The sequence below is a fragment of the Anomalospiza imberbis genome, chromosome 1, assembly GCF_031753505.1.
Source record: "Anomalospiza imberbis isolate Cuckoo-Finch-1a 21T00152 chromosome 1, ASM3175350v1, whole genome shotgun sequence".
In the NCBI taxonomy this organism is placed as follows: Eukaryota; Metazoa; Chordata; class Aves; order Passeriformes; family Viduidae; genus Anomalospiza; species Anomalospiza imberbis.
The window spans coordinates 107,224,156-107,247,630 of record NC_089681.1 but is presented as its reverse complement, the minus strand read 5'-3'; the positions used below and the strand labels follow the sequence as shown (position 1 = coordinate 107,247,630).

Here is a 23,475-nt window from a genome sequence, read left to right as displayed (position 1 = left end):
GTTTATGTATGACCATTTTTGGCCTTCAACTAGTGGATTCTAACCAAAATGTATTATTGTGTATGTGTGGATATTACTGCAAGTAGAAACTGAAGAAGACATTGGGTTTCTGATAGGATGAAAACCAAACAATTTCCCCTGTGGAAACCAAACAGTGGTCTGCCCATGAAAACCATTAATCTGAAAACATATCAGAGAACCATCTCTGTAAAATACCTGTTTTTGAGGTATCCATTTGAAACTACCTGTCTGTTCATTTAGCTATTTCACCCTTTTGTACATCAGTAAAGAAGGTTTCTTCTTGCCTTTTAACATAAGGTACTGAAGTATTTTTTGTAGCCTTAAGCATCTTCCAGCTCCTGCATAAGAGCTGATTAATCTGAACAACAGAGGGCGATCTATGGTTCATTGTGCAAGGAATGGGGCTCAGCTCTCCTCTAGGACCATCAGCTTCCACATGATGTTTCCTGGTGAAATGATGTGTTCAAGCTGTCTGTGGGTCACAGCTGGGCTGCAGTTGCTGCAAATCTTTTCAGACTGCTGCAACTTGGGTGTTTGCTGCATAAAATTCTAGAGGAATTAAGTTGGCCAGAGTACTACTGTGTGCACTCTGAGCAGAAACTCCATTTTATGGCAAATACTACATTGTTTCACCCTTGAGGAAAGAAAAAGGAACTTTTCTAGACTTGGTCAAGACAACTAGAATGGGAATAAGTGAGCCAGTTTTAGTCTCTGCCTGCAAACAGAGACTGTGAGAACAGCACATCCTTGGGAACAGAGGGATTGAATTGTGTTTATCAGCATCCCATTGCTCATTCAACATGTACACATGAGAAAACTCATGTTCAGTTGCACAGCTTTTCCATAGGCTTCCTATTTTTTGATACAGAGACTACTTGTACAATTGCAAATCTGACCACAATTCTAAGAATATACTCCAATCCAGATGCTTCGGTTCCCAGTGCCATAGTGTTGGGTCGTCACTGGCACAGAATGAGGCAGCTTGATTAGCGCATGGAGAGGACAGAAAATAATGGTTGGATTCACCCTGTATTGCTTTTGGGTGAAAATTGGAGTCTTATTCAAGAGTTTTGATTTTTATTTGTAAGATTTCAGATTGAGTAAGTCCCAAACCATCATTGACTTTTAACCCATCTAAGGACCCTTTGTTCTTTGCTGGAAACAGTCTTGTCTAGTGAAAACTTACTAATCTGAAAGGTTATTTTTGTTCTTGATTACTTTAACTTGCTCAATTTTCCATTCAGAAAAATGAAACTAATTTGGTTTCTGTTTATTTCACTTCCAAGCTTTTTTTTCCTTTATCCCTACTTCTGGAGCTTTTGTTTTTTTCAAAAGACATCACCAATTTCAAGCAACAAAATTATTTAAACTAATATTTCACACTGAGCCTTCTGTCAATTGTTTTGCTAATGTCAGAGTATTTTACTCTTTCATTTTTGGTTGCATTAGCCAAGGTGACTATTGATAGAATCAGAAATAAAATTCCTGATTCTTATTCCTATAATGTGACCACAGAAAATAATGCTATATTAAAAAGAAATTTAGAGCCATTTAGAATAAGGGGAAGGGGAGAAAGGCATATAAAACTGGTGTTAAACTTTTGGATATAGAGTACTAATCTTTACAGATGCTGTTGGACAGTAAGTGTTCTCCATTCAATTATTGGAAGAATTGGCATGCAAGAAGATGAAACTTAGCAGAACTATATTTTCATTTACTTTCAATAGGAAATTACAAATAATCATTGAGTTCAAACACACATATTGATCCAAAGTGCCATTATGTCAAGCAAAATTGAAATAATGTGATTTCAATAAACCTGAAAAGATCAGCAAATATTAACACAGTTCTCTGTATTCTCTTATGTTTTTACCATTTTGGTATCTTTTTGCAAAACAGCATGAGCGTTACAGGGAAGAGATTTTAATGCATATTCTGGTGGGATGAAGATTTCAAAACTATTCCAGTGAAGGCATTTATCAAATTATGTGCACTACAGAACAATAATATTGTATCTTTTACAAACTGACTTCCTACTGAGATACCTTCATCTTAATTTGACAATTGAGATTCAAACTAGAAATTAATTTGTATTTCGAGAGGTTGTTGCATACATATGAGAAACTTGTTCATTTGTTTGTTTTTTTTTTGGTAGCACAGCTCTCTTGGGTTTTTTGTACAATTAACCACTTAATAATCTTCCAAGGCACAGATGCTATATGAAATAGGCTTTCTTATTTATTTAAGTACTTTTCATGTTCACTAGATTAAGGCTGAACCTGTATAAACAGTTAGTAACACAGCAGAGCTGCCCTAGCTTGTACAAGCTAAAAGCTTCTGCTGTATTAGTAAAAAAATTCCAGCAGTGGGGAACTTCTACATCCAGCTGAAGTTAGTAGTCTTTGAGCTTGCTTACTGCCTTGCCTGATGAGGCCCACAAGTTCAGTGTTCCTGTTTTCAGATATACTGACCAATTGCTACTTTGTGATAATGAGACAAAGCTCTGGCTGCAAATATAGAGGTGCCAGTAGAGTTGTCTGTGTTTAGAAGTGTTTTGTGACTTTTGATCTACTTCTCATTTTTCTTTATCATAGATTTGTAAATTGAAAATATGCAGTAAATCTACAACAGTGTTTTAAATATAAAAGTTTTTTAACAACCATTGCACTACTGTGGTTGATAAAGCAAATGAGAATTACAGAAGCCAAACATTTTGGTCAATATATCTAAGTTGCACTCTAATAATGGATTACATTAGCAGAGATGTGTTCAGAAGACCAATCTGAAGATTGCCCATTGACTTGCGAGGCCCCCTGCTATTCCCATGGAGAGAATATAACCACTTGGAGAGGTGAGAAGGTAGGGACTGAGGCCAGAGAGACCAGCTGGCTGGGATATGCATGGGCTGAATCAAATATTGTCAGACTTAGGAAGCAATGTTTCTTCATTTGCACAGTGAAGTGTTTACAAACAGTAGTTAGTTCCATTTTTATTGAATGTGAAATATTCTTCTTCTCAACCATGCTCTTAAAAAAACAAAGCCTTTTTTTTACAAGAATTAATTCCTGCTTGTGTCAGTCTCTTCCACCCACACACCCTGCATATGCGCACAGTAATTTAACATGACATTCAGAAAGAAGAAACAAACACCATTTGCAATCAAGACATCAACCTATGTTTTAAAATTCAGATTATACAAGTTCAGTGCTTGAATTTGCATAGAAAATGTCTGGTTTGCATAATAACTTGAAAACTATTTTCCTTCTCTAGTATTTGGTTTTTAACTCCGTTTAGTTGTAATTCTTTCTGGAAGCTGCCAAAGCATTAATTCTTAATTCTGGTATTTTTTATTTCTGGTCAAAATATTTGGTTTGGTTATTTTCCATCCTCTATGAGTGCAGTCAGATCTTTTGCAGGCCTCTGGCATCCAAAAGGCTTTCCCCTTGCTCTTGCCTTTTTTTTAACTGATTATTTAGGTCTTTCTGGTGGAGGTAATAATGGAGATAGGGAACTGGGTTTGAATCTGAGATTGTGCCAAGTACTTTCTTTAGACCAGGAAGTTAACTTTGGGGTTTTTTTAGAGGACTTATTTTGTAAGGATTTTTTCCAGCCTGTCATAATAGCATTACTATGTCCTTTTGTTCAGTCAGCAAGGATTTTGTATGTATGACACACTGTAGCCAAACTGTACTCTTCTCAGAAACATGTAATTAAAGATGTCAGGAAATTGTAGGTTAGTGTTTGTAAGAAGTCCCGCACATGGAAGTAACTCTGACAAGGCCTGTTGGTACTTAGGATTTTCTTTCTCTCCACAGATAATGCTTAGCTATGTAATTACCTGCTTTGGAGAAATAATTTATTTTCATTCCTTTCCCTTCAGTATTTTTTTCTTAACTTAGTGCTTCAGTGAACAGTGTTTTTTTTTATGCATGACAACAAAACTGTAACTTCAGAAGGGAAATACTTGCATGTCTATGAACAACCTAGTCCAAATACAGTACTGCGGGCTTTCCTGCACCTATACAAGTGTCAGAATGTGAATTAGGGGAGGTAGTGCCTGCATCTTGGTTTTCTTACTACAGAGAAGCATTATAAAACCAGAATGATTCAGACTCAAGGATTTTATTTACTCAAAAGAATTCGATCTATGAGAACTGTATTCCTTAGGAAAGAGTAGACTAAGAGACCATACTGATTTATTTTGTATCCTGAGAAGATAATAAAGGATGGGCTATCATGTTATTTAACAAAAGTAAGACTAGTACAGGGAAATGTATTTATTTCTCTGAAAGGACATGGGGACTAAAGAAACACATGTAAGTTTCATTTCACTTGGAAAATAGCTGAAAATATTTAACAATTTGTCAGGTGTAGCAATCCATAAAGTTACTTTTAACTACTAATAACAAGTAATGATGAGGTAATGATCCAGATTTATTAAAGCTGAAGTTTAAATTAAGTTTGGAGTGGGATTCAGATGTAAATACTGAGAATTTCAACAGCTTTTCTTAGAAGTCATCTGCCAGAACCAGAAACAGGTCACAGGTTTGTATTTGTAACAGATCAGATTTCATTAACTCTATTATTTATTTATCACTGCAGATATTTCTGCAAATTGGATCTGAAATTTCTGTGTAATGTCTTTTCTAGTAGGTTTTTATCAGAACAGATCAGAAAATAGTTTTGAGTAACCAAGAGCCAAAGGTATGAGTATGTTTGAATAGAAGTATTGGAAAATATCCCTCTATCCCACAAGTATAATTCATGTCAGAGCAGGGTATAAAAATCACTACTCTGAGGTCTTGTCTTGCCACACTTACAAATGTTCCGCTGTAACTGGGTTGGCAGAGTTGTGGTGCAAACCCCCCAAGTACTGATGTAGCATATGCTGAGAGAAAAACCTGGTTTTGTTGGCAAAGGTAGCAGCTGCCTCAAATCTCTGAGTGACATAAGCCACCTGACAAATGCACTCTTATCTCAGTCTAGCTGTAGCATAAAGCATAAGGATCCAAATAACCTGCTCCATTGAAAAACAAGCAACCAACCAAATCCCAGAAGTCCCACCCAAGAGAGACAAATGTTTTGAAACAGCAGCTAGTGGAAGTTAAAAACAAATCACCATTTAGAAAGATGCTGGCTTAAAAAGACAAATGGTGCTGTATGCCTAGCAGAATATTGGTGTGCTGCCATGACTTTGAGGGGACCTATCTGCAGAGTTGGAAGTAAAAGTTTCCTATCCATCTGATATCTCCAAAAATTATTTTCAGATTACAACCAGAATTTCTTCTGCTTAATATAATCTGCTTTTCAGGCTAATTTGAACTTGCTGTGCTGATTTTGTATTGCAGTGAATGAAGAATAGTCATGATTAAATCATCAGGCTGGGAGAATGGTAACACACAGTCTGGTGTACAGCAGTATCTCAGATCACTGCATCTATTTTTGCAGTGACTGTTAGACTGAATATTACATGAAATTAAAATTTTGATTTAAAAAGAAACACAGTTTTAGCTTCTACACAAGTCAACAAGTTTATATAAAGACATTGAGGGAACAGTTGCTTCACAGTTATCTGTTAACAGGACTGGAGAAATAAGAGGTTTTTTAATGCTAAGAGTTTTCATAAACCAGAGTGTGATTTCACAAGATTTCAGCTATCACAGCAGCTGAAAGGGAGTGGGCTGACTCTTCTCTCTGGCTCTTCTCTTCCTTCCTGCCCCTGCCACGTAGTTCTGTCTTTGCCTTGCATCAGCTTCTGTGCTTGTGGACCAGAAGGTGTGTCAGTTCCACTTGCTGACCTGGCAAAGAACAGCTGCACCCTAGGTAGTTTTCTGCCACTTTAGCAAGCTTATTGAGTTTAATGTGAAATTGAGTGACTACTAGAACCCATCTCTTTTTGTAATAGCAAAATCATAATTTATATCAAGCGATTTAGTAAAGCTGGGCCCTTAGGGTGAGGTTTCACAGGATGCCCAAGCCGTTTTTGCAGCTTGCTGCTGTCAAAAAGAATAATCCCCCAGGTACACGTTTCCTACTGCTTTCCCTGTGTTTGGTGCTGCCTCTCTTTTCAGCTGGCTCAGCTCACTCAACTGGCAGAAAATGAACCCAGCAAAAGTGTGAACAGCTTTATGTCAGTTCAGTGAACTGAACTGGGAGGTATCAGACAAGTGCCAGAGCCAGCATGGCTGTGGACTGGCACTGGGTAGACTCAGCGGGGAAGAGGAGAGGAGGGAAACCTCTTTCAGCAGCAGAGGAACGCATGGTTGGCTCAGCTGGCTTGTGAAACCATGTAACTTCACACAGCAACACAACCGTTTTCTCAATGTGAAGATACACTCTGCTATGGAATTCATTTTGAAGAGTAAAAAAAAAATCTTCTCTCATTCTAAGATACTAAGAAAATATATGCATCCCAGTTGGTGGAGTTTGATGGTGCCAAATCAAAGGTGAAAGAGAATAAATAGAATTGGTGTTTGGACGTGTTGGGTGCCGCAGACTATCTACACTGTGTGCCGAGTAAAGGAATTTTGTTTCTTAAATTTTTTATTCAGTCTAACACTTCTGAAAGGAATGCTGAGCTTCCCTGTGTTTTGTCCTTGAAATGGAAGGAAAAAAAAAAGGTGTTTCTGTAGCCATTAACACCCTAATTAACACCTTACTCTTCTTTCAAATGAGTTGGTAGGAGAGTTGACGGAGCTGTAGTAGCTGGAGGCAAAACTTTCTTGGCGAGTAAGCTTGCAGCAGGAAAGCGGGGAGGGGGTAATCATAAAGGAAGAGCTTGGTTAATGTCCTGAAAAGAGAAAGTGTAAGATATTGAAATAGGGCAATGAAAAAAAAAAATCAATATTAAAATAGCAGCGGCTGGATCACTGCTGCTATCACTTGGCGTGTGTTTGTTGGAGGCAGTACTGCTGCACTGCAGGCTGGAAGGAGGTTTGCCAGCAGGGCTCATTGGGGGAGTCTCCTCCTCAGCTCCATAGCTGAGAGCCGCCTTAACTCCATATTCAAATGGAAATAGTCACTGGGGCACGGCAACTTTTTGTAGGGACAACTGTGTCTGTGGGAAAGTTCTTGCCAACATTGTTAATGATTCAGTTTCATGATTGCTTCAAGCCAGCCTGTGTGTGGGCTGGCGTCAAAAAGGGAGGTCCCAGCCATGTGTTTCTGCCGCCTCTCTGGTGCCAGTGTGAGTGTGAGTGGTAAACTGTAAAACTAACCTAGGGAAAAAAGCATGGGAGGGGTTGGCCAGATCGCATCCCTGATTTCTCACCATCTGATTGCACAAATGCCAGCGCTGGCACGGGGGAGGTTGGCTGTGGGGCGGAGCAGAGAGAGGCCCTTCAGCTGCAGCTCTGGCTCGGGCTGTTTGACAGCGATGCACACAGTCTGAGGCAGGGGGTGGGGATTTTTGTGTTGTTATTATTCTAAATGAGTCATTTCATTGTAGCTCATTTCAGGTTAGAGATTCTGTCCGGGAGGCATTCGGTGCTTAGGAGGCTGCTCTGGCTCTGGCTCTGGCTCCATGTAGGTCAGTGAGGAGTGCGGTCTCTTGTTCCCAGCATATCACTACAGCTCCTGCCAGCAGGAACGCAGGGTTTCTTAATTAATTTTTCTCCGTGTAATACAGCACACACCTAAGCCTCTGATGGAGCACAACCATAGTTTCCAGTTTAACAGTGTATCAAGGCGTGTCATTAATATACAGTTACATATGCTAAGTCCTGTCTTATGTAAGCAATAATACACAACAAGGTGTGTTTTAGTCAGCCAGCGTGCATACATCTTGGATATACTGGGGCAGCAGTGTTGCTGAGGGCTGTAACACACCCAGGGTGTGGGTGTATTAGCTGACTAATCCACATTTTGTAGTGTTACTGTGCTTATTAAATACATTGAAGGGAAAATTTTAAAAGTAAATTATAATCTGAATTATGAAGAATCAACCCACTGTGTAACTGGCAGTGAGCAAAAACATCTCAAAGAAGTAACCGAAACTGCAGGGCTACTTCTCCCTTTGAAACTTACCTTTTTGTTTGTCTTCCTCGCAGGTAGCAGCCAGGGGCTGTGGTTGATTTGGTCCATGTTTACTGAGCCATTACTCCCTCAGATGCTGCCATTAATCTTGGAGAAGTTGTCCTGGTCTGAATCCCAGCTCTTAAACTGCAGCCTATATATAAGGGGAAAAAGTTAATGGAAACTCATTTTCTGTATATTCTTTCTGATATCCATTTTTCTGAGTTTTTTTCCATGAATCTTAGGAAAGAAACATTTTTGCCTTCATATTTGGACCTTGAAATTTCAGAATGATCAATTAATTTTAAATTGAATTAGTAGTTACCTGCATCATGTGTAGGTGATTTTGCTAGATCAGATCTTAATGGTGAGCCATTTTAAGTTCATTGAAGGAGAAATATAAACTGCAAGTGACACAGATGAACAGAAAGTGACACAATTCTATTGGGGTTAGTGCTCTCAGCTTTTTGGGAGTCTACACTTTTATCTCAGATGTTTCTGTACTGTATTTTTCAGCATGCCTATATGCAGCATTCACTTTCCATCTCTGCAATGTTTCCTTCTCTGAGCAAGAATTAATGTGTTATTGGCTATTTTAAGAAGTACTGGGTTTGTTGGGTTTTCAGTCCTCTTGCAGTTTAAGGATTTTAGTTCTTGAGGCTAATGTTGATGGTCTTATACAAACACCTGCTTTCCTTCAACTCTGTAACTGGGGAATTTTCTTTGGCTCAAAGAACACCTATTGGACACTCACTGTTGACCTGATGCTAAAATGATTGCTATCTGTTAACCACTCAGTTCTCAATGTGTTATGGATGCCTGGTTATATTAATTCCACTATTACTATTATCTTAGAAATTAAATAGCCCAAACAATAACTTCCATTCCCCCAAAATCACCCTAAAAGTTCTTCCAAAACTTTATTTACTTATTAAAACAAATTGCTGATGAAACTTTAAAACATATTATTATATGAACTTTGTCCCTCCTTTAACTAGAGAAAATGGAGAATTATTCTGCTGATGTCAAAGCTGATATCAGGATAATCAGGAATATACTTTTCCAGTAAAAGTGCCCGGGTGCAATCAGGCATTGTATCTTGTGTGGTAACAATACGCCTGTGCAGAAAAACAAAATAATTTTCACCACCATGTAAAGCACAATGTTTAATTGCCCTTAATTTACCTGTGCAGCTGACAATTCAAATATGTTCTTAGCCTAATTACTGTGCTATTTTGATACAGTTAACCCAACATTTTGATTCTCCTCTCCACAGCTGGTTGGTTCAGTTGTTTTGTTTTTTTTCCCTCCCTACCTTGGGTCTTGTCTAGGTTCTACAGAACTTGCCAGACCTATACTTGGCCTTGCATGCTTTGGCCTAGTTCTTAGTTCTTGTAAGCCTGACCTTTGACCACTGTTCAGAGTTCAAATAAATAATATAAGTGGCTGTTATATCTGTGAATCATAGCATCATTTAGGATGGAAAAAACCACTGAGATAATCAAATCCAACCATGAGCCCAAGACCACCAAGTCCACCAGTAAACTATGACCCTAAGCATCTGCCCAGTGTCTGCTTCTACTAATGCAGTATTTAGCTGGTTTGGTTGCACAATAATTTTTTCTTTCCCAATTACCTTAAGTATGATAATAGGTAAGCTGTTTTCTTACTGTGAGTGTGGTGCTCTAGAAAACGCCACCTTTACTACTTACAGCAGGAGGTTGTAGTATGTGAAGGTGTTTGGTGTTTTAGAAGTCTTCCTGGAAACCACAGTTAAAGAAAATGTATCTTTCAGAATGTTGTCTTTTATGATCTGTCATCCTTAGTTAAGAGTCCTTAACAGGACAAAAAATAAAAGCTTAACGTCCAATGAATGAATAATTTCCCTAAGCAATTTGCTAGCAGTGTTAGAAGCAATCCATTTTGGTAAAGTCACAAACACTGTATTTCAGTGACAGAAGGTGGAAAGTTATCTTAATTATTTATCTTCAGTCGTGGCAAAATTATTGTAAGCAGATATAAAAGAGGAGTAGTTAGCATCTACCTCTACAGCTTTAGAACTGGAAAATAAATTACAGCCTGTGTTAATTGGAGCTCATTTAAACATGGTGCAGAATGCCATTATCTGTGTGGTATGGCACTATGGTTCAAAATCAAAATGTACTTAAAAGAGGTTATTAAATTTTCCCCCAAGAATTGTAGTTCAGCTCCTTCATTTATCTTGATAAATTGAAAAGTTGGTGTTTAGGAGAATGAATGAATGACTAAAAAAATTGCTTGCTATCATTAGAGTAATTTACATAGTATAGAACAAGCCACTGACATGGGTGTATTTTTCCTGCCCAGTGTAGGTGTGAATCCTCAACCAAAGTTATTACATGTTGAAATCAGTTTTCCTGTATGTGATAGTAGTATTAATGGATATGATTTCACAGAAAAAAATCATTTATATTGACTTCATGAGATCCCTGTTGATTTAATTTTATCTCTAAAAATAAATAAATCTCCTGCAGAAAGTTTCTGTATTATTTCCAGCTTATTCTACAACCTTAGAAGTTATCTAATATCCCAATAATGTAGTAACTACTTTTTGTTTACAATTACTTTGATGAGCCAGCTATTAACAACATGAGTTACTTGATCCAAAGGAAAATAATTTCATTTGAGAAATTTGTGAAGACCAAACCTCATATGACTGAGTTTTGCTTGGACAGATAGGTGAGAGATAAACCACTCATAGTGTGCATCAGTGACAGGCTCTTCTGCTCCTTAGTCTCAGCTAAGGTGAGGCTACAGTAGAGAAACTCTTAACTCTCAGTAGCATTATATCAGCAAATCAAATCAGCACAGCCTCATGGAAAGTTGAAATGAAGAGGTGTGAGTGGTTTGAGACTCTATCTGTAGAGTATTTTTTGCATTAGAGGTGTTGTATCACGTATAGTTGGGAATTTATTATGAGAAAAATTAGAATCTGAATTTTTATTGTGTTCTGTTTTTATTACTATAAGTATTCCATAATTGATTCAATATTGCTTGAGAGTGTGAAACAGTGTACTTGGGCAATACTCCCATCACAGCCTTGCAAATCATGTTGATTTTTATTTATCTGAATTTCCTACAAGAGAAGTAAAGTTATAAGTCCAGGAGAACCATTGTTCAGCTGGAATAGAAAAAGGAGAACATTTCTGGGTGTGTCCATTGGGTCCACTCAGTGCAGCTGAGTAGGCTGAGTGGTAGCGGGCAGGAGGTGCTTTATAGCCTTTGTGTACTGCTATTGAAACTGTGGTAGCAAGAAACATATTTAAACATCTGTCATCAGTCTTATTCTAGTTTGATCTCTAAAATAATAGAGGGACAGGGAAGACAGACAGCTGTGCTGGGAAGTCTATATGGCAGCACAGTGCTTAGGAGAAACATTGTGGTGATGCTATTGAGACAGAGCATGCTTAAAAGCATGTTAGCCACAAAGACAGCAAAATAACAATTTTTTCTTTTGTCTTGTGTCATAGACAGGGATTTATATGGCACGGGTAGTTGCTTATTATTGGGATTTTCTGACTTTTTCTGTTGCATAACAGTTGCCTGTAACTTTAGAATGTTTCATCTGTGATTTTTCAGAAAAGGTGTTGACCTCAGATTGAAACTTTCATAAGCTATTCTTGATGAAATTTTCAGTTTTCTGGAAGATTATAAAAAGGTATTGTGTTGTTATTATTATCTGGTTGTAGTTTTAAAAATTCTAGTGGCTTTTGTTTAACTCTGCTTTTCTGAGAGCTTGCTGCCTATGGCAAGAATTTGACTTCTGTTTTGACACTGTGGGTTTGCCATCCCTTGAAATCTTTGCCTATTTAAATGTTTAAAAAGCTTGAAACCCTTTAAAAAAAGTGTCAACTTTTTACATGCTCATTAAAGGTTTCTTCCATATTAGAAACAAGTATCTCGAAATTCTGTTCTCCCTGAGTATGTTAAAGCTTCTTGTAGTGAGCAGCTGGTTGTACGGTCCCCCAACAGCTGCTGCTTCCATTTAAATGCTGTGTGCATCATCCCAGTCTGAGCCTGAGCCTGCACCTTATCTTCACCACTCCTCAGTGTAGTAAGATTGTAAGTGTGCTATACCTAAAAATAAGTACGTTCCAGTGTAGGGCAAGAGAGTGAAGCAAGAGCCTATACTTCATGATTCTTGCTTTGGGCTAAAGTAAAACAGAGCTACAGAACTGACAGCAGAACTTCAAATTTCCCAATATATTCTGGGTCATGAGAGGCAGTGGTCTGGAAAATGTACATTTAACGCCTGAGCTAATGTTTTCATGTCTCTTGATTTATTGTGATCTAATGTTTGAATTCCCACTGGTTGGTCTTCTTCATGGTCTCATGGAATCAAAGCAACAACTGGAGCAAAGTCTGTGTTTCAGCCAGCTCCTTAAAATGTGCTTTTCATTTCTTATATGTATATTTTCGGTGCTTGGTTTAAAAGTTTGTAGCTGAAAACCTAATGTTTTAATCAGTCTTAAAAACTGATTTCTTACTGATAGGCTATAAAAAATGCTATCTGACTGATCTTTCAGTTATTCTGGATGGGATGCTGTGGTTGTATGCAGTACTGTTAAGCATAACTCAGATTTGTTTAGTGCCTGAGTCTGACAGATATTCAGGAGCTGAGGGATACAACCTTGGGTAGTTGAAGAAATTTCAGTGAAAGTGAGGGCAGCTGAGCAGTATGGCAGGGTTGAACCAGTTTTCTCTTTGGAAGAGAAGTAGAACGTTTCAAGTTTGGCATGGAAGTCTTAATTAATCATAAGGCCTTCTGAATGTTCATATTAACAGTGTTTTGTTTGTTTGGGGGATTTTGAGTGGGTTTTGGATTTAGTTTCCAAATCTATAACTCGTGAAAATAATTTTCAGCCATTTCAGACACACCACTATAAAATTCACTAGTGAATTTGGCATGTGATTTACATTTATGCATAGCTTTCCTTTCTAGGAAAAACATTTATTGGTTTGAGCACATACTAGGTGCCTCACGTAGTCCCTCTGCAATTCTGAAACACGGGTTAAATATGAACATAATTTTTAATTAGGTTTCCCCTGTGCTGAACTTTCTGCAGCCTGGTCTGTTCTCCATTACTTTGCTGGTCAGAAGTTGTTGACCTTTAGATTATGCTGCAAAATCCATCTGTTGCTGCAGGCTTCTGTAAAGAGAGATGTAAATAAATATTATCTCCTGTCAGTCAGCCATATAAACAAACTTGAACACAGGCAGCGGCTCAGTTTCTGAGATCAGAGTTCATTCAAAATAAGGAGGGAGAGGAGAAGCTGTGAACCAGTGTTCCCTATTCACTGGAGAATGCTTTCTCAGCTGCTGTGCCCTACTAAAATGCCATTGTCCTATTTTCACATCCCTCTGCTCTCCATGGGAGAAGCTGCTCTGTGGATAACCCTAACCACTAATTAAATCCTCTCCTGTGATCTAGGAAGAGAAAGGCCATAACCTCCATTTGCTTATCTCTCTGTGCCCTCCCCATTTGCCAGCTTCCAGCTTATTCTTATGGTAGTCTCACCCAGGAGACTTCCTTGTTAGCAGTCTGATATTTGCACTTTTTGTTATGTACCCATCAGCTGTCTATTTCCATACTCTAACCACTCTTTGACATTTCCCCTAATTTAGTGTTTTCTGTACCACAACCTTTAAGACTATCTAGAGAACTTACCCTCTTTCTTCTTCCACCAATGTTGGTTGGTGCTGTACTCAACAAGTCTTTGGTTAACTGATAATCCACAAGTTAGTGGCTCTGATGTGTTTTAAATATGGTCATTCCAGTAACTTTTACTCATATAAATGCCCCTGATGTGTCTGAAGTTTCTGAGTCAAATTTAAAGTCAGACTGACAAATAGTTTTCCTAATTATAATGCAGTGAGGTTCTTGCTCCTTCACTTGCATTACATTAATTGTCAATGCCTTTTAATTATGCAAATTTTCCTCCATTAATCTGGTAAGCACACTATACTCAAGACTATTTTGGTTATGTTCTCAGATGTGTTTACAACATTTCTAATTTTAACTTCCTGTATTTTATTCTTCTCTCAACTCTAAACCTGTGATTTCTGTTTCTCATTGCAAAGCTATCATATTCTACTTTTACTGCACTGGGATGTCCTATGGCAATAATATTCTTTAATGTGTTGTCTTTATTAGAAGTTTTTTTTCTAAATTTCACTTAGAAAACGAAGAAAGGTTCTGCTTTTCTTGGCTCTAAACATCTATTCAGAGAACTCCCAGAGTATATACCCATTACAAAATTATTCTCTTCTCATAGTTTTGTGTATCTTAGTCCTTTCCACTGCCTAATTATCCTTTCAAAAAGTGCTTCCCAGTGGTGCTCACATTAAACAAGAGCAAATACACCCATAATTTGTTCTCAGAGTCAAAAGCTAGATATGCTGTTATGATATAATTGTGTCCATGTCATGTATATGCTACAAATAAATGGGAACATCCTCTTCAAAAACTTCTCTCATTACTGTTTACCTGAGCAAATTCAGAAATGGCACCATACAAGAAATGTCACTCTGAGTGTCAGTTTTGAGGAGAGTCCCTCTGGTGTATGAAATTTTTGGATGGAAATGTGATAAAGGATGGACTCCAATTAGAAGGGGTCCATCTCTTGGAGATGAGGAAACGTTATCCAGGAAATGTTATCCATGTTTCAAGCAAAATTATAAGAAATAATTTCAAGCTGATGAAAGAGCCTTCCTACATAGGGGCTATCTATCAGAGGATTTCCTCTTATCTGCAATCTTCTATTTGTCTTAGAATGTTTATAGTCATAAAAATTGAGGTGCTAAAAAAAGCTTGTTGGAAATGTATGGTGATAATTTACATTATTGTCTGTGTTGTTCTACCAAGTTGACTAGTATGTGTTATTTAGCAAAGTCAGTCATCCAGGTTATACTCTGAGGTGTGTACTTCTCAAAAACTTGTCTCATAAGAGACAAAGATGCCACTCTCCATGTTTAGGGGTAGTTCTCATTAATAGCTCAAATGTTCACCAAATAGGCATACATCATCTGCAATAGAGGTAGTAATTCATCATTTACAGTAATTCATCTATTTACAAAGATTTTGAGAAACTGCTATAACTTTGCATAGGAATTCACTTTCTAGACTGACATAAGAAGTATTCTTCTGAAGAAGAGGGAAAGTCTTGGACTTATACCACAAAGATCACTTTTCAGACTTTTGATTTTTGCCTGTCACACAGTTTGATCATCTCAATCTGGTTTTTCAGTATATAGAATTGTCTGAAAAAAAATTAAGGTGTTACAAAAAGATATTTTAGAACAATTTGACTAATGGAGAAATTACAGATCGGCTGGTCCCCATGGTAATTGTCCAAGAAATTGTTGAGCCTGTAGTTCTGATATGCAGCCTATCAGGTAAACCATTATCTAGACTAACATTTTTTTAAAGGGCTCCAGGGATCATTCTGGCAATTAACTCCGACTTCTGTAAGGCTGAACTATTAGGCATGATAATAGGGAAGGCATGGGTAAACAGAAAAATAAATACAGTGGATTACATAAGAGTCAATATGATGTCTGTGGAGGGAAGTCATATTTATCCAGTTTCTTCAAATGAGTCAATAGTGTGTGAAGAATTGCAACACGCTTGATATAGTGGATTGGGAGTTTGAAAAGGCATTTCTTAAGGCTTCTCAGTAGAACTTTCAAAAGAAGCTGTGAGAAGCCATGACACTGAGAAGTTCTTCTCACAGATTAATAGTAGCTTAAATTGCAGAAAGTAATAAATGGCCAGTATTGCGCCATAAATGTAGGTTATTTTCATAAGCCCACCAGGATCTTTGTTCCGCAATGCATTCATAAATTACCTGGAAAAAGAGATGTGGAATGATAGGACAAAGATTTTTTTGATGATACAGAATTATTAAAAACTAAGGCTGATGGTGAAGAGTTGCAGACAAATCAAAATATTGATGAATGGGTGACAGAATTGAGGTAACATTTGGTAATGATAAATACTGAATAATGTATCTAGAGAAAAATCTTCCTATATATATATACAGGCCTTGAGGCTTGCTGAAGATTGATTCAAGAAAAATGTCCATGAAGCCAGAAATGAGTAAGGAGCTCCCCAGTGGCTGGTCAGGCCCTTTTGTGGACTGCTACCTGCTGTAATGGGCATTAGCTCCTAATTTTGGCTAACATCAGCCTTCAGTCATTATTACAATAGCCAGTCAGATGAGATAGGATTGTATAGGCTTGTTGGAAGTTTGGGAGAAGGTATGTGCTAGTCCTTGTGCAGCAGCAGCAGGAAAAGGGCCAGTTGGTGGAGGGCTCCGGCAAACTGTAATCCAGTGCCTCAAATTGTAATCCAGGACCCTAAAGGCACTTGCCTTACCCATCCTTGAGTGATAGGAAAGTGTAAGGTCTGGGTCCAGAAAGACAACTGGGCCAAGGCACACTGATCACACATCAACTTCTTTGGGAGGAGATTGGAGCATGTGCGTACATCTACTCCTTAAAAAAGTAAAAGGGTACCAGGAAGCTTGTTAGCAGCCTCCTGGCAGAGAATTGAACCCCTCTAACAGTTCCACAGGCAATGCAAGAAGAAAGGGCTTTCTATGTACGCCTTTTCTCTCTGGATCCAGTTTACTCTAGCTCTTGCCAAGCCTTGTGGGATTGACCACAAATGGAGACTGGAAACAGCTGGAGCTCTAAGAGGTTTATGCAGGGAAGATAACACTGAGTGCTGGCATTGTTTAAGCATCTAAGTGAAGACCTAATTGGAAAGCAGGGAGTCTTTCCTTCCTCCCATGACAGAAATCAGACCCAGGACTTTGATTTTATAGAAAGGTGTTAGCCAAGTACTTGTATGGCTCTTTTTCCGGCATCTTCTAAGGTGGTCTCTTCCTTCTCACCAACTACATTCCAGAGGACCATATCCAAGGCTTTCTCAAGGACTTAAGAGTGCTGATGTTGGTGGTTGTTACCCTCTTATATCACTGTCTCTACACATAGACGATGAGTGCAGCAGTGACCTCCTCTAATGATGTGAAGAACCCTGTCTCTGTCATGAATTAAGTTTGCTGATTTTGTCCCCTAGGACAAATTTCCAGCACCAGCTCATGCATGTCTGTGGAAGGATGTCTGGGAAAACTGGGTATAGAATGATCAGGATACATAAGGCAGTGCACAAGGTGAAGAAGGTAGGAAAGGATTAGCAGGAGAGGAAATGGTATCTTCTCTCAAGGTGTCCCTCTTTATCCCTGCTAAGGAATGTTTCTTGTGTTTGGTGGCTTTGGCCAGCTGTAAGCATACCTGCTGTAAGCAGCGCCTTAGAACCTACTGGAGCTTTTTGATGGTTCTGTGGAGGGAAACATCTTTGAATACTCAGCAACTTCCATTATTTAGAAGGACCACATCGCTTCTTCCTGGTGCGAGGGACAATCTCTTTAGATTTGTCCTGGGACCTAGTACCTTCCCTAGTGAGACATGAACTTTAGAGAGGGAAAACACAATAAAGAACTTACCTAGTCTTCCCCATTCCATGTACTACCACCAGCACATGGCTGGGTTTTGCTCTGATCTCTGGTGGGTTCCCCTTGTGCATGTGGATGGTGAGGGAAGTTCTTGCAGGGAGAAGGGGCTTGGATTATGGGAAGAAAAGAGCACTTTTGGGGAGGAAGGAAAGAGGGAAGAAGGCTGTATGAGTGAAACAGGTTCTGGTCGTGTTGTATCAATTAATGTGTGCCCAACCCACTGATTCATATGCAGGTAAGATCAGTCCATCTGCCTGTGCAGGCTGTGGACTTGGTTGGCATGGTAGTCATTTGAGATTGATATTCCTGTCATGTACCAAGAGCAAAGAACTTGAGGCCAGGGAGGTGGAGACTCAATCTGACCCAGCAGTCAGCACAGAGAAAAGGTAATGTGTCATACAGCTGATCTGTCACAAATCCAATTAGTAAACCAGGAATCACACTAATAAGAGTTGCACATAGTTCATAGGCTAAAGTATGTTCACACAAACAAAATGTCTGTAGAACAGTGATGGCTAGTTAGTTAATTAAAATGATAGATTTACTGTAATTTATGAGTGAATGAAACCAGATTCTAAATTCACTGAGTACGTAAATGATTGGAAATGATTAATTGGCTTTTATTAAATGAGAGGGAGGACTAGAGAGGGCTGTGTTCTGAGCAACTGACATGTGATAATGACTGCTCCTGCAGTCAGAAAAGCATAATAGAAAGTCATCTGAGTCACTCATTAACATCTACCACTGCCCTTTCTGTAAATTATAAGTCATTAAATCCCAATATAGCTACTCTGGAACTTAAATAATAATTTTTACCTCACTAAAATGTTTTATTTGATTTTACTATAGTAGTCTTAGAAGCTGAAATTATTTTGAGCAGGTTGGGTAAAGTAAATCTGATCCAGAAAGCCAAAGCCTTGTCTTATATTACTGTATTGAGGGATAAAAATTATTCTAAAGTGTTTCATTGTCAATTCGCTTCTTGGTTTCACTGCAAAGAGTGATGATTTTCCTGGCAGTTCAACATGTATTTTCTAAGAATAGAGTGAGAACATCACCTCATTTTTACAGATCATCAGATGTCCACCAGTTGGGGGAACTTTATGTTGGGCTGAATTTAAATCAGCAGTTTAGATGTGAAAGACTCAATATCTCATTAGCAATCCCTTGATCCACCCAGTTCCCCTGAGTGCTGTTTTAGAATGATAATCCCAATCATTCTTCCAATCTTTATAAGCAATCAGTTTTAAGTACAACTCTTAGAAGATAAGACTTCCTGCTGGTTAGTTTTACCAAGAAAAACCCCAGAACACCCCAAACCAAAAAAAGCAACACAGGTGAGCTAGGGGCTTTGATCAGACAGGTATTTTTTTAAAGTCAGATTTAGTCATTTTAGATTTTGTTTCTACATGTCTTATGCTAGGCAGTCATCCAAATATAGTATTAAAAAAAGGTTACAGAGCTTCAAAATGAACCTCTTAGCTACTTTAGATTGGTTTGAGTGCTTGAAAAAGTGCAATAAATCTATTCTTTGACGTACAAAATTATTTTTATCCTGACATAAAGGTAATCTCCAGGTACTTTAGACTTACCAAAAAAGGATCATGGACTTGTTTGAATCAACTATCCTTCAAAATCTCCTTTAAAATTCAAAAATCCTCTGCCAAAGCACTGAGACTTTCTTTAAAAGTCTCATTGTCACTATCTCGCTTAAGATAATAGTTTCCTTAATAGAGTACCACTCATGTTACTTGCTCTCTCTGTTATGTGGTCAGGGCCTTTGTGGGTCCTTGCTGAAAGCTGGATTTACTGGTGTCAAAAGGAATTAAGTTTATTCCTTTTCCTGGAACAGTAATGAGATCATCACATCAGCTTTGTGTTGTGACGTGATTAACTTTGCACTGTGACTCAGTTACCTTGTCCTGGAGGACAAAGTTGTAAGATTGGTGGGCATAGGAGCAAAGGGCAGGATCTTGTGGTAGGCATCCAGGTGCTCATTCTGCATCTGAAACCATTGTGTTTTTAAAAGAATACAGTGAAAGAGTATGTAATGACTTCTTGTTTAACAAGAATCTCTCTGCCTGCATTTCTGTAACTGTTAATATTTAAAGTATTGACCTAATCAGGTTAAGTGTAAGGGCTGCAACATCTAATTTTAAGGCACACCTTGTTAGTGGTAATTGTGCAAGGGCAAATGCAAAACACTGGTGTAATTAGCTGCACATCAGCAAAAATGTCTGAGAAATTTTCACTTGAAACCTCTAAAAGAAAACAAATTGCTTTATTAAGTTAGAAATGCTTTATTTGTAACCTGTGCATATTTATTATGGAATACCTTCATGTGGTAATAGTTTTTTGTGATTTTTTTTTCCATAGTCAAAGTGAAAATGAGAAGGAAAAATACCCAGTTCTCAGCCTGATTAGATCATAGCTGAAAGCTGGATTGTGGGTAGCTGTTTTTTACACAGTTCCATAGGGACTGTCTTTTCAGCTGAAGCCATGTCTGCAGAAGTGACAGCGCTGTAAGCCAGGTGTGAGGTTCACAGCCCAATCTGCATGGGCAAAGTTTGTCAGAACCTTTGCATTCAATAGGGTTGCCTTCGGTCAGTGCTATCCATTCCTTGAACGCTATGTTCACCCATGAGATAAAAGCAAAAATGTTTAAAATAAGAAGATGTTTGTTCTTCTGCTCATACTGAAATAGAAGGTATTTTGAGATAACAAAAGTTTTCTCCCTGAAAGACTTAATCATGTAATTCAAAATTGAAGTTTAACTTGTCTCAGCAAGCATTTCATGGCAAAATAAACACAGAATCACAAAGCTGGTTAACATTCAGCCACAGCTGCTGGCCTCATATTTATTAATTTATTTCCCTAGGACTTGCTCTGCACCTTTAGAGAAAAGGCACTTCCCTAATTTTTTCTCAGTAGACATTGACTTCTAGGCTGTTTGTTCAAGATAAGCATCAAAATGAGAATGCAAAGGTCAATCTCTGCTGTATTAGAGAGTTTCAAAGAGAAATGGTCAGTTTGTCTTCCAGAGAATGCTTTCCAATCCAAATTACATTACTTCCTGTAGGATAAGGGTTTTCTTTGGAAATTCAGCAGGTTTTGTATTTACAGGACTGACTCTGCCTTTACTGTGTACTTTGCTGAAAGTTTTCTTTTCATCTTTCTACCTCTTTATCTCCACCTTTTAATGACAAAGTCTGTGAGCTCATGCTTAAGGATCTGAGATGGTGGCAGCAGTGGAGTTTGCCCTGCATGGTCCACCACTGCCTCTGCTTCACTGTCCTGGGTCTCTGCTGTCCCTTCTCCACAGACCTGGAAACCTGTCTCAGGCCAGCATTTGTGCAGTCAAACCTTCATTGACTGTTCTAGCTAAATTGGGAACCAGGGCAAGTGAGATTAAAACAGGGATCTTATTCTCCCCTTCCTGCTTTGGGGACAGGAACCACTGACAAAAATGGAGCAGACAGTTGAAACAGGGATTTTTTTTAAAATTTTTTTTTACTGTAGCAACTAAACCAAACAAAACAACTTTGGACAACATAACTAATGACATAACTAATCTCAATTAAAATATATTTTATAAAAATAAGGATGCATTTTAAAATAATCCATCATGGTGCCATCAGGGCAAAGGAGTTGAAGAAGCTGTTGCTTGCTCAGTTGGAAATTAATGCTACCTTTGCTGAGATAACACAGCCACCTGTATGGGCTCCCCCCATCTTTTACAGCACAGACTAAAATAGATCACTGTAAATCACCAACAGAGGTGGTTCAAGCCAGCCCACTTAACACTGCCATGCAGTGAGTGCATATATACATAGATTTCATATTCTAGCTAAGTAGTTGGTAATCTCTTGAACTGCTTTAGCTGAAGTGCTTATGATTGCTTGACTCTTTTTACTTAATTGCATTATTTTAATTTAGTTTAAATTTAACTACACAATGGAGGAGATCAGCTGGAGTATCTCTGATAACAGTGCCAGACAGAGCTTTCTATGTGGAGAGGATGAACAATTTAAACAGATATTTTATAACTTCTACACTCATTTCTTGACACTGTGGTATATTCCTCCTTGCCTTTTTCCACTTTGGCAATCATAACTGGGCATTTGCATTGGAACAAAATTGTTCTGCCATGGCCATGGCCTGCACAAACAGCCAGTCTCATTCCCCTCGTTCCATCTTCTGTCAAGTATTATGCAGAATTGCCATGCATCACCCTTCTTCTCGTACTGCCAGGGATGAGTTGCCAGCTACTTGAGTTTTATCCTTAAATAAAATGAGTGTTGGTCTTCCTTGACTTCTATAATTAACAGTAAAGCATTATGTAGCCATTCATGCCACTAGTTAGAGACATCATGTTGGACTCCTGGCCTTTGTATCTTTTTCTTCTATTGTTGATAGAAGACTGCCAGGTTAAAGATTGTGATTCTAACATAATAAGAGCACTTCATGCATATGTGGAAATGGCAGTTGATAAGAAAAGATGAAGGTGACTGCACACACTGTGTTGAAAGAAAATGGTGATTTATCTTCTCTTTGCAAGTTTCTGCTGGAAATCATTTAACCTTGTCTTAAAGCCCATTTGTTTTTGCAGTCGGAGCAAAGAAACTCCACTGTGTTTATATTCATCTGTATTTTGAAATATAATGATAAAGGACAATAGGATGATATTATGTTGGAGATATCTTCAAGAATTTCTCTTAGGCACAGGAGCTAAGTCTCAACAAAATGAGAAAAGCTTAAGAAAGCTCTCCCAGGAACCTTTTCCTGCCAGTCCTTGATGAAACTGACAGTCAGCCAAGAGTGAGTGGAGGCAGAGAAGAAAATTGATGTGAACTCATCAAATCAGTTGTTTCTTGATGTCACTAAAACAGCAGGGGTCATAAACAAAGTGTATGGAGTCCAAACAAAACTTAATGAACAGGCATGTGTTGACAAAACCCAAAACCCAAATGTACTGACGACTTGTGGTTATCTACAGTGTGAGGAGCAGTGAGGGAGGATGACCTCTGAAGTAGCTGTGAATGCTTACTCACAACTTGGCCTAATGAAACATTCATTCATGTTAAGTATTATTATGTTTATTTGGAATAAGTAGTGTAAGTCTGTAAGTATATGTGGGTCTGTGTTAAGTGCACATTTGGACTGGCATTTTGGTTGATGGTTGTTTTCACAACTGGCATTTTTCAGCCAGTCTGCAACAGCTGCTCTTTAATGACACTGATGGGGATGGGAAAATAAAAAAATGGGACCTGTTCTTAATTTTGGAGAGCACCAAGAATGACAAGTCTTTATTCCAGTGGCTGGCATATTGCAGGCTCAAGTTCCTGGGGGAAGCTACTTACCCATTTGTTCGGAACATGTTCGCTTTCTGAGATACCCCCGAAGCAATTATCACTGTGCTTATTTAGGTACTGGGAGCCCAACATGGTTATGAATAAGTACAGGAGCTGTCTAAAAAGCAATACTGCCATGGTCAGCGATGAGAAATAGGATCTTTTCTCACAGACAGCTGCTTGGCTTTGGGTTGTGTAGTGAAACTGGCAGTTCTGAAACCTGCAACCTGTTTATTCAATTCAAAATTCGAGGCCAGTGTAATTCCCAATGACTATCACTGTTGTTTTTGTTATGGAGTCCTAATTCATTGTTTCTGTGGGCACAAAAGTATTGCTGGACTCATTTGGTGTTTCAGCGCACTGTAATTTTACATAGTGCAATACTGTTGAGATTGCCAAGCTGTGTCATCTGTTGGGCTCATCACTATTACTTCCTTTTGACCTCCTCTGTGTAATTACACATGGGTGACTGACTTGCTGCTGTAAAGATACGTAAATGCAACCGGACTTGTTAAATGAAAAACAGACTAAT

At 38.4% G+C, this 23,475-nt stretch overlaps 1 protein-coding gene and 1 long non-coding RNA gene across 2 annotated transcripts in view; one reads left to right on the top strand and one right to left on the bottom strand.

Moving 5' to 3' along the window:
- The window catches only part of ULK4 (unc-51 like kinase 4), a 207,277-nt gene that overhangs the window by 171,025 nt on the left and 12,777 nt on the right, over window positions 1-23,475 (top strand). The gene's annotated exons all lie outside the window — the stretch shown is intronic.
- LOC137482331 (uncharacterized) lies at window positions 13,086-17,977 on the bottom strand. Its single transcript, XR_011004015.1, has 2 exons — window positions 17,584-17,977; window positions 13,086-13,223 (listed from the first exon to the last, which is right to left on the bottom strand). It is a non-coding gene; the product is annotated as an uncharacterized lncRNA (long non-coding RNA).